Source organism: Aricia agestis, chromosome 12, assembly GCF_905147365.1.
Source record: "Aricia agestis chromosome 12, ilAriAges1.1, whole genome shotgun sequence".
Classification (NCBI taxonomy): domain Eukaryota; kingdom Metazoa; phylum Arthropoda; class Insecta; order Lepidoptera; family Lycaenidae; genus Aricia; species Aricia agestis.
The window spans coordinates 7652013-7665171 of record NC_056417.1 but is presented as its reverse complement, the minus strand read 5'-3'; positions in this window follow the sequence as shown (position 1 = coordinate 7665171).

Sequence of the window (13159 nt, the reverse complement as noted above, 5' to 3'; positions counted from 1 at the left end):
GATACCCTTTATCCCGGAAAAATTTACGGTTCCTGCGCGATAAACGAATTTGGACACAACACAGTTGCGGCGTCATCTACCACATAATATTTTTGCAGTCGGGTTATTTTTTTTTTATGAAATAAAGGGGCAAACGAGCAAACGGGTCACCTGATGGAAAGCAACTTCCGTCGCCCATGGACACTCGCAGCATCAGAAGAGCTGCAGGTGCGTTGCCGGCCTTTTAAGAGGAGTCCACACCGCCCTTTTTTCCATACAAACGTTGTCCCCTGTTTCCTCCCTGGATAATGCTAGTAGAGTTATAATTTTTTCCTGGATATCTACGGCCACTTATACAATGTCCCTGTGTTTTCTTTTTCTCATAATTTAATTATTAAATAAGATATGAATGTTCGAAAACCCTAAAAAAATGGCCAGATTTCCGCTGTGTTCAAACATCCAGAAAACAGATTTGGCTAGATTATACAAAAAAAATAAAACATAGGAAAACAGTTCAAGCCTTTCTTTAATCTTTAATGAAAAAAGTACTTAAATCAGTTAAGTTTTAGAGAAGGAATCAGGGGACAACGAATCGTTGATTTTCTGCAGTTGTCTCTTTCGCGTTCTGCGGTATAGGCTTGAGGTAAGGGAGACAACTATAGATATTACACGTACTTTTTTTTCATTTCTCTAGCCCCTGGTGTATCCTCTTAAGAGGGAATAGGTAAGGAGAGGGTAGGGAAGGAAAGGGAATAGGGGAGGGTAGGGAAGGGAATAGGGTAGTGGATTGGGCCTCCGGTAAACTCACTCACTCGGCGTGAAACAGCGCAAGTGCTGTTTCACGCCGGTTTTCTGTGAGAACGTGGTATTTCTCCGGTCGAGCCGGCCCATTCGTGACGAAGCATGGCTCTCCCACGTATATTTTTTATATTATATATAAAACTAATTATTAGGTAATTAATTATCAGGTTATAACTAATTATTAGTCAAATTTTGATAACGTCACGGTCTTTACTATTACCATGTCGTAAAACAATGCACCATCACCCTACACACCGACCCCATTACTCCTCCTATTAGAGGGTCCTCTAATTGGGTTCCGTATGAGGAAAGCTAATTAGATATGGTACCCCGTACCCTCCCTTAGATTTAATAATAACTCTCAACGTGCCGAAATTGCTGCGGTAATTCTCGCCACCGATGTCTATGGGCAAGTAGATAGCCTTATATGTATAGTATACAGATTACATCATGTAATAAAACTATGTGATAATATTTTAGGGCGTGTTTACTCTTTCAATCCGTTTTTTCCGTTTTAAGACATGAAATGACCTTCGCAGTCCACACATTTTTGTAGCTAATTATTATCGCTCTGAAGTTTGGAGTGAAATATTGGTGTAACTGCAGGCTATAGAGATGTTGAAGTCTTAAGATCAAAGAAGATCATCTTCAAACATGCTTGGTCCGCACACAATGGGTCAGCGGTCCGGATGCAGACCGCGGTCCGCCATTTGGTGACCCCTGCCCTAAAGTATTATCGCTTTGTTTTGTAACACGCCGTATAGGACTTCACTTAGTACCTATATTGTATTTTTAAATCTTAATACTACTTGTACACTATAACTTAGACAATAGCACAGGCCCGTATAAATAGTCAGTACCTACTTAAGATGCGACCCGGTCTCAAGACGCGGTTCGGGTCTGTGATTGGTGCAAATTTCGACAGCCAACCAATCACAGAGTCGGAACCGTGTCTTGAGACCGAGATGCATCTTTAGTACTGACTATCTATACCGGCCTTAGTATCTTGTGCTACTAAGGGCACTTCCCACTATAACCAAACGAGACAGTGCACAAAAGCAATTTGAAATTGAACAGTCAAGTTCTGTAACCTATTTATTAATAATAATAATATTATTATTATTAAAGTTTCTTTAAGTCGTGTCTCGACGTGATTGGTTTTATCTATAGACACAGACTAATTAAAATAAGGATAATTTGTCTCTTACGCAATGTATGCTGATTATACTAGTGCCACAGAATATAAATTATAATAGTAATACCACTAGTAGGTACTTAACTTCATTTTTATCGGCCCTTTTATTCTGATAAGATTTTCATCTCGATCCTAACCTACTACTGGCTATGGCTTTCTGAAGAATAATCTTCATCACTGTATGAGCTCGTCTGTACTCTGTACTATACTGATTCACTTTCACATCAATTAAAACTTGTGAGTTTTAACTGAACAATTTAAGATGAACTGCGAAAGAACAATAGAACTCGCAGACGTAGCGAATGCGTCGAGACTCGACTCGAGGACTTCGCGAAACTGTTACCGAGATTCGCGTCTTTAATGAAGCTATTCATTGTTATGACTTGAGTTATAAATTAGGTATTATTCTTAAATCTAGCAAAGAACTAAGTAGCTAAAAGCCGAGCTTTGTGAGGGCTCGCGTCCACACTGCCTGATGATAACACATCTATATTATCTATACATATTAATATATATTTTTTTATATCTTTATTTAAATAAAGGGCTTTTGCCATACATGGCATGCCAGCCCCGACATATTAATATTATAAAACAAAGTCGCTTTTTTTTCCCTCATGTCCCTTTGTTCCCTTTAATCTTTAAAACTGCGCAACGGATTTTGATGATTATTTCAGTGTTAGATAGCCCATTTATTAAGGAAGGCTATAAGCTTTATTTTATCACGCTAAGACTAATAGGAGAATGTGGAAAAAACGGGGGAAATTATTTGAAAGGGCTTATCTCGCGAACTACTGCAATAATTTTTATGTTATATTTTGGCACAGATAAGAAGTAGACCATGTGAAGGATCATAGGCTATCGATTTTAATAATTTTTTCAGTGAATATATATTTTATACCCGTGCGACGCCGGGGCGGGTCACTAGTCTACATATAAATAGAAATTACTATGTTAAAGCATAAATCAATAGGCGTGATAGTTTTTCCGTAAAGTGTACCACAAAATGTAATGGTTGTGGGATATACTAGGGTTCGCTTCGCTCGCCCTAATAATAACTTCAATGTATTTTGTAAACAAAACTTTTACTAAAATTTAACCAGTATCGCTCTAAGGGCCTCTCTTCAAGTTGGCATAACTGCTAAGATTGGTACCATGATTGCAAAGCTGTCTAAAGCAGCATTTACTGACTTTCATGCACATTGGACAGGTGGTTCACGTTCCTAACCGCTTGTAATGTTCTATGATCTATCATGGGCCAACGTAAAGAGCCCGAAAGACGCATCACATAATATAAGAAGAATACAGTATAATATTTACATAATATTTTAAGTGCGTTCGCTGCGTTGAGCGTGTGCCCGGCGCGGCTGCCCGTCGCGGGCGCCTGCGCTGTGCGCTCGCCATAGTAATCTTGCGACGGCTGACCCGCTCAACGCAGCGCTGCTCTATGGATGATATGAAACAAGCACGCCTCACGGGTGGCCGCGCCGGGCGCACGCTTGCGTAGCCCTAAGACATAGTAAAAGGAGGGGAAGTAAGTTATCCTCATACAAAGGCACCGCGCGCGGCTTGTATGTATGCGCCATAGTATCAACGCTTCGCCACGTACGGCACACAACAAAATCTCGGCGGTACCAGCCTCTAAAATTCGCCGAGATTTTGTCATATACAAGCCGCGCGCGGTGCCTTTGTATGAAGATAACATACTTCCCCTCCTTTTACTATGCCTAAGACCTTCAATCAAAAATCATACGTGACAGGCCTTTTAGCAGAGTAAACAGAAACAGAGAACTAACGAGTAGGCCGACTCAGAAGAGATCTCGAAATTTATATTATGTTTGACGTAGTATATAATACTATTATGTCATATCAAGTTGAAAGTCCGCCCGTTTGTTTGAAGTCGAGGTATTTATTTCTCGATATATTTCGACCTTCAGCCTACAATAAAAGAATCGAATATTGATTCTGCACGTCTTCTAAGTAATCACGTATACGTATGGAAATGTCCATTAGACCGGCACAATACAGCCGCCCGGGGCTACGGAACATGCAATAAAATATACAATATACTTCACGCCTGAACCCTTTGTGTGTTTCTATTACCTTTTCTTTTGTGTTTGAACGAATACGGTAAAATGATTGATGCTATATTCAAAAAGCTGTTATTTATTAAAAAATATAAAGATGATCTGATGATAAATATAATAATTCTCCATGTATGCCTTACAACAATAAATTGTATTAAGTTTATAGTAACTTAGTTTCACTGGTAAGATCTAAAATAGAGATTTTTTTGCTTTGTACTAATGAACGGTAGAAGGTATTATACATTTCGTAGCGGTGAAGCATCTGTTTTTTTAAGTAAAAAACATTTTTGGTAGCGTTAAGCGTCAGGACTCAGGACGTAGGACTATCCAAGAATAGACTGACGGCGCATCTCAATTTAAATTTATTTTTGGTGTAAATTTATCAGGGTCTCTGTCAATAATAGTATTTAAAAAAGATTAAACCGACTTCAAAATTGTACGTAATTGAGAATTAAAAGTTCGTATTTAAAAAACTACTGCACCGATTTTTATGAAACTTGCACTATTTCAGTTGAACAATACATAGTTTACGTATACACTTTTGAAATTTGGCACATTTGCTCAAAAGGTGGTATACTCTAAAGTATAGTTTTCACAGAGCCAGTACTGGCTGCCAATAAGACTGGCAGCCAGTATTGGCTTGGTATATGCCGCGTGTGAACAGTTTGGCCTGGCTTGAAAAACTGTTCACACGCGGCATATACCAGTACTGGCTGCCAGTCTTATTGGCAGCCAGTACTGGCTCTGTTAAAACTATACTTTACTTATACAAAAACTGTGCAGTTTTGGGAATATTACATACATACGCGTCAAATAATCTTCTTTTTTTTGAAGTCGGTTAAAAAATAATGTCACAAGTCACAAGCGCAGCTGCTCTCGATGTCGACTGCTGAGCGATTTATAGTGATGCCTTTCAGCTTTCATTAAATCGTTGTAATTTATGTTCAAATCCAATGGAAAACTGAATACAGTTGCAGTATTAAAAATACAGATCTAATAACTAAAAGCTTTGAAAAGAGTCAGTAAAACCGTTTTGATATTGTTGTTTTGTTACAATAGAAATTATACAAGATGTAACAATAACTAAGGGTGGGTTGCACCAACTTACTTTAACTATAATCTTAACCATAACAAAAGGTCAAATGAATTGTCAAATCCTTAGTAAAAGTCCATAATGGACGCCATATTTGACGATAACCTTAACCTTAACAGCTATAGCTACGCCTCTGGTGCAACCCACACTCAGTGATAATATAATACTTTAAGGTAAGTATGTGTCCCTTAGAAAGAGTTCACTGTGAATATAGCAGCGCTGAAAGAGCATTTTTTTGTGATTTGTATGCGCATGCTCCCCAGCACCATGCATTTTTCCATGTGAAAGAAAAAAAAATAGTTATTCTTTCGGCGCTTATACTTTCACAGTCAACTCTTATATGGGATTACATCACAATTCACACCCTAAAGTACTATCACTTAGTTACACCTGTTACACCCGTGACGTGGGAGAGCCATGCTTCGGCACGAATGGGCCGGCTCGACCGGAGAAATACCACATTCTCACAGAAAACCGGAATGAAACAGCGCTGGCGCAGTGTTTCGTCGAGTGAGTGAGTTTACCGGAGGCCCAATCCCCTACCCTATTCCCTTCCCTACCCTCCCCTATACCCTTCCCTTACCATCTCTACCCTCCCCTATTACCCTTTTTTCTTCTTAAAAGGCCGGCAACGCACCTGCAGCTCTTCTGATGCTCCGAGTGTCCATGGGCGACGGAAGGAGCTTTCCATCAGGTGCCCCGTTTGCTCGTTTGCCCCCTTATTTCATAAAAAAATACCTGTACATAGATAGGTACTTAATAAACGATAAATAAAAAGATAAATTATTAAATGAAAACAGACTCCTGAGTCCTGACATAAAAACCAAGCTAGGAAAACCCCCCACTTTGTTCCAGCAGTAAGCAAGCTGATGTTGATGAATTGTTGCTAAGAAGACTGTCGATCATGTCAAGTTTAAGATCTATCCAAATCGTTCCACGCGTTTGGAAGCTACGATGCCACGGAACAGACCCTCGTGTTTTCGTTGGGAGCTAAAAATGCATCGTATCGTCACGTTTTGTCTGTTTCAGTGTAGCGAACCTTAATTTGACGCTGTTGAATATTTGTGTATAATCCAAAAAAAAAAAAAATATATAGTGTATTGAGTTATGAATGCAGTCATGTTCTTTAGATCACGTAGAATAAGACTGCATTCATAATTTATTTTTTTGTGAGTTTAATACACAAATGCACAGATGCACAGCGACCCATTAATATGAGGTATGCAAACATAATAATATCTGTTTATCAAGGATACTTGTGTTTCGTACTACATCTCAATTTGCCCGCAACTAACTAAAAGCATGACAAACCGCTTTGTAAGACTAACCAACAATGCACAATGCTCGCTTAATGAATTTAGACTTAAATAGCTACATGAAAGGGTGCAATGTAGACCACCAAAACAGATCGTAATTAAGACAAGTCTGGAGTATATTAAACGTCTATAAATTCATAGAAGCATCTACCATAATAATATTAATATATTATTATTGTTTGTGGTGAGTAGCTGTAACTTGTCTAAACTAACAAAAACAATTCTACGTTTTTCTGTTCTGAATTTTTTTTTATCGAAAACTTGAACTATCAAAATCGAAAAAAAGGTAAGTATTGGCAATGTTGGTGAATGCAGTCGTAATGCATCGGAGTATTATATAGGAGCGTCAAGCAGCGTATTTTCATTTATTGGTGAAATTTAACTTTAAAGTTAAAGTAGTGAGTTCGTACTCCATTAGCCATTATGTATATTATAGTGTAAGAGACTTTACTTTAATTCTCACTTTGAATGGATGTAAAGACATTTTATTATGTCCGCGCGGAAGCATAAATATTTTTCATAATATCCTTTAAAATTCCATACAATGTTGCGCTGACAAGAAAACGCTCTTAATTTTAATATTCGAAGTTTTCATGTCGAACTAGATCTGATTTTTCTAGGTCAGTGGCCACGGAGGTAGATCTAAGATAAATCACTCGAAATATTATGTTTAAAATAGATAAATCTTTACGTTAGTCTTAAGATTTTTTCTTGAGAAAGTCTCAGTGATAGGTAGGTACCTACTTGTTTCTGTAAATGCTTGTTTTGAAGTTTCATTTTTATATAGGGTTTGTTAAGTGTAGTTATATCAATTAAAACAGGAGCGTAGATTGGACAGGGAAATTTGCAATTCAATTCATTTATTAATTACCAGAAAGTAGAATTAATAAGAATTGTGTAGACCGGTACCTAATAGCATACATTTTGTATAAAAAAAACCTTCAACCCTTCTTGGCGTGGCATTTAATCGTGTTAAAGAATGATTTTCATCTTTAACAATTAATTGACCAAAAAAAAACAGCTAGTACCATTGAAACTGACGAAGTACTTACCTATAACTACGTACGTCGATCACTATACGCATTACAGAAATACTTAAATATTTTGGGAATCATTTCTGTAATGCGTAGTGATCTGTGTGAACTGTAATGTCTTTGCTGCTAATATTATATCAAGTTAATTTTTTTTTATTCAACTTGAATTAATATTAGCAGCAGTTCACATCGATTTTGTTATTTCAATGCTATTTATTGAATAACAAGATATTGTATTTCAGAGCTAAGCTCCAATAATAGAATCCCATCAAGCTGAGAGGATTATCTTGTCTCGTCACTTAGAAGCCTGCAATGTCACTCGATAATTATTCTAATGCAATACAATTCATAACTAATATAGATCACACGCATAATGAATATATTGATAGCTGTTTTACTATGGATCCATTTACATAGTGACAACTTAATCACATTTCGTAAGGGTAATACGAAATGTGACAATGGAATACTTATGTTAAAGACTAGCTTGTACTGTGTAATATTATGCTGTATTGACAATAATCAATGTGATACTCAAGGACTAAAACTATTGATACATATAAAAACTTTAAGCACAATCTGTTCTATATGTGTTTGCTTGAGAAGCTACATTTAAAAACATAAGAATTTTATTCCATACTAATATTATAAATGCGAAAGTGTGTCTGTCTGTCTATCTTTTTGAGATAGACAGACAGACACACTTTCGCATTTATATGAATATGAATTTGGCATAGAGATATTTTGAGACCCGAGAAAGGACATAGGATACTTTTTGTCCCGGAAAAATGTACGGTTCTCGCCCGATAAACTAATCAATCAAGTCATCTAGTAATAATATAATGTGTAAAGACAAGGCTGTACTTATATTTTTCTGATAAGTAAGATTTTTACATTACCCCCGTACGTCGGAGAAACCAGTTTCATACAGAAAACTTAGGACAGCTACGAAGCCAATACGAGCAGATTTTATTGAATACATCCCCAAGATGTATTCAATAAAATTTCCGTGCACACTTCTAGCATAATAAAAATTTACACATTGTGGAAATTTAGGGAAAATTTTACAAATTCTCGAAGATACGTATCAGGAATATCATAAGGCTACGTGGAGAATTTCCTACGCGGGCTTTGTAAAGTTCCAGCCTCAAATACCATAGACTAGAGAAGTTGTAGACGTGACAAAATTGATATTATGAAGTAGGTACGGTTGGATTCAAAGTAATATTTTAAAGATTTCTTAGCTTCAATTTAATGAAGAGCCAAATATTATCAAGTGAATGGAGTTTATGTTATATTGTGTTCATTGTGTTCATTAAATTGATGTTAGGTACCTCATCATTAATATCTATAAATACAGCTGTAGATAAATAAAGCATGTTATGTTAGGTCTAGATGCACTAAGGAAGATGTTTTAATGTTGAAATTTTTTTAGAGGCTAATTTGTTTTAATAACGAGGCGTTTTTGAGCAAAAAAGGTAGTGCTAGTTAAAAAATAAGTTCTGTTTATTTATAATATTACTAGATGACGCCCGCAACTCCGTTGCGCCAAAATTAGTTTATCGCGTAGGAACCGTATGTTTTTCCAGGATAAAAAGTATCCTATGTCCTTTCCTGGGACTCAAAGTATCTCTGTACCAAATTTCAGCTCAATCGGTTCAGCCGTTTAGGCGTGAAGAGATAACAGACAGACAGACAGACACACTTTCGCATTTATAATATTAGTAAGTATGGATTTATTATTTAATTTATGGAACATTCATCCATTTCCTCACTCATGGTTTCGTCTAACAGGCATGAAGCCCGCTGGCGTTGGACTTTTCACTTGAATTGACTGAGATTTTCATACAGTGAAAAATTGGCTACACAGTTTTCCATCAGAAACAGTAGGAAAGTTGGAATGAGTTTTGAGTTTTTTAAGAAATGATATCTAAATTTAGACACAAGCAATTCCGTTTGAAAAAGACGGAAACTTTAAGAAGATTCCAGACTTAATAATAAAAGTATTTATTTGATTCCAGGAGGTTAATAGTTTCAGTATCTTCAAATCATGAGTAAAATGCAGATTTTGGTGATTTATCCTCTGATTTATTAATGATATTAGCATTTATTTTGTGGATTGAAGAAACATTGTTTTTTTATTCAAAATAATTTTGTGATTTAAAGTTTTTAGAATCAACTAGGGTTCTAAAAACTTTAGAGTAGTGCGTAATTTCAATAGCTCAAAAATATTCAAATTTACTCTCGCCATTTAGCTACCCCTAAAACATGCGTAATTTTCCAGACTTTATTTGTCCCACTAATGAACCGAAATATCATCGCCCCTGAAAAAAAAAACAGTTTCATATTCTGTGGAACAATGGCGAATTTGAAAATGGCGGCAAATGGTCGTTAATCATAAGAGAATGTAACAAATTGACGGTCACCCCCGCGCTCGCGGCTCTCCACAATTAATGAACTCATTCCCGAAACACGTAATTAGTGAATCGATGGCCCCATTTTTACGCCATTGTGATAGTGAATTGTAATTCACAATGGCCCTAAACTATACTTAAGGTGACGCCGCGTTAAAGTAACAAACGTGTTGGATATGTTTTAGATTGCTTGTTTTTTATGATTGTTTGAAAACAAGCAATGGAACAGCAAAAAATGGAAAGGGCGTAAGCGACAAAATTGGTTTTTGTCGCGTAACTTAAAATCCATAAATACATTTCATATAAGCTATTTTAGCAAAATAAAGTGGATGCTTGAACCTGAAATGTACTGGAAGCTTAAATCACTCTCCTCTGTTGGCAAAATAGGAATCCCTTTTTTTACAGAGGTCTTTTTGATTGATTATTCTGTGTTATAAAAGTTGACCAATCGTGTTATGCTATGGGTAATTCAAAGACAAAGACATGATGAATACTGACAATGAACTTTAATTTCTTGGCTTTAGTCATTGCTGAGAAAAATCGATATCGCTACACAAGTTGCAAACCGGCTACATGAAGCGGCAGCAGAGATGTGTCGTCGCGACACTACTGGTACCTATGAAAAGTGTCGCCAGCAAGTCCCTAGCGTCGTGTCACTAGCTGCTAGATTTAGAAATACAGATTAATTTAGAAATTACATTTCATTTACAGAATTAGGGTCAATTCAGACCGCAATGCTACGAGGCGCGGCGCGGCATAAATTTGTATGGATTTGACAGATTTCAATTGCTGATACGTCTTGCGAATCTGTCAAATATAAATTTAGAAATGCATCTATGGGTCGCGTTGCGGTCTGAATCAACCCTTAGGGTTGATTCAGACCGCAACGCGACGATTAGATACCTTTCTAAATTTGTATGGATTTGACAGATTTCAATTGCGTCAGACGTCTTGCGAATCTGTCAAATCCATACTAATTTAGAAATGCATCTACGCGTCGCGTTGTGGTCTGAATCAACCCTTAGAAATACACAAATACCAGTAGTGTCGCGACGACACGTCGTCTGCAGTTGCCTCATGTCGCCCGCTACCAACCACCAACAACAACCAAAAAATTATGTTTAATGTCCGCATTAAGCACTAGCTTTTCCGGGATCGACACTATTTTGATTTTAATAATATAATTTATTTTTATAAAAAAATAATTTTAAATATTGTTATACGATAATGGCTGAACAGATTTTGCTGTCCTGGAGTCCTGAAGTCCAGGAAATGTTTATACAGTGAAAAATTTTGTAGTTAAGTGATACGAAGTACACGGGTTATCTAGTATTTTATATTAATGATTGATGATGATTGAATTATTTCACTCTTAATAAATAGAGGTTAGAGGTATAAATACAGATTTATTTATATTTCCGTCTTCAAGTATACTCTCTAAAATGAAATACAAATTCTAAGCTTAATTAAGAGCGAGCTACCTTGAATGGTATTTTTGTTGGAGTGTATTGCGATGCAATTCTAGTCTTTATTGCAATGAAATAAGCGGCAAATTGTGATTCGTGGGTACAGCGTCTGGACAGGGCTTATGCACAGTCGAACAATTCGGACGGTACGGATACCGCAGCTAGGTACGTAACTGGGTAAATAAACGTTATTTAGACGAAGCCATTTTTAGTATTATCATCATCAGAAGCTATTATCTCGTATGTAACTACCACTACCACTTCCTGATAAGTGTCGGATAGGCTATCCGACACTTATCAGGAATCACTTAACATGACAGATATAGTATAGACTCTGGTATAGAGAATCTGTCAGATAAGATGTGGATAGCCTATACGGCACTTATCAGGAAGTGGTGAAACAGGCCCTTAGAGACAATTATTACTTTAATTAATAGTTTGTAATAAAATGTAAAGTTAAATAATCCCTGAATGTCTTTGGCTGCGGGCTGCGGCCGTTAAACCTATAGTTTACTTTCATTGAATTGTGAAAAAATTGGTACCGGTTAAGTATTAACCAATGCGTTTGACGTTAAATTGTAATTTTTTGAAAATACCATTTTGAAGCTAAAATTTTAATACCTAGTTGTTTTATGCACTATTATTCAGCTGGACCGACTTATAATTTAGTACAAAGTTCTAATTAAAAAGATAAATAACTCATTTGCATTTTAATTTTATACTTTACAAGTATTATACTCTCTTTTATACTCTACAATACTTTTATTCCCTGAAGCTAAAAAAAAATAGTATTATACTCTCTTTTATACTCTACAATACTTTTATTCCCTGAAGCTAAAAAAAAATATATTTTTTTCAAAATAAAACCTATCGTTTAGAGTCAAAAAGTTTAGATTCAAAACAAGCACTAATTCCTACTTAATTAACTAATAATAGACAATAGATCTACGTGATACCTTATAAATGAATTAATTGAATTATTAATTAGACATTAACCCTTTGTGCTGTCCGTGACACACGAGACATTAATTGGTCGTCGGTGTGACGTGACCCCCTGCCCCACTGTGGGGGGACGACCCCCCGGGGGGTCAGAGCTAGACCGAACTACGATGACTAATTTGAGAGCTAATTCGAGTGAAATATTAATGACTACCGAATTTGCATGATCCCTTTGACAATGAATTAGTGAATTAGTACTATAATAGCTTTGTCCACACTGTGCCTTTTTTTGTTCATCAAGGGCATGCGTTATAGCGCAGTCAACATCGCACGTGAGGCATGCCCGCGACGCTATGACACTTTTCTTTCCAACGCGGGTGTATTTTGACGCATTCAATTATTGAATATGTCAAACGAAAGTTGAATAAAAAGATGATGACAAAAATTGAAAATGAAATTGCATAGTGTGGACATAGCTAATGGTTATCGTGTTATGAGCCTCAGTTTAAATATAATTCTTTGATTATGAGTGAACTATCGAAGTTACCAAAGCTTGATTCTCTGACTTTAGTTTTGCTGAAAAATATTTTATTAATAATTATTTATAAGAAGGTGGGTACTGCCAAATCAGCCCTTTCAACATTCTCTTTCCATAAAATTTAAGCGTAAGTATAGAAAAAAAATATTGAAAGGTAGGTAAGGTCACAATTTATACAAAAACGATCTGTAAAAATGCAATTTAATTTATCAAAGAATTCTAAAATTAAATAAGTATCAAAATCCTGGAAACCTAGTGGGTTTTGGTGTATCGCGGTTCATTTATTTTTTTCATAAAAAA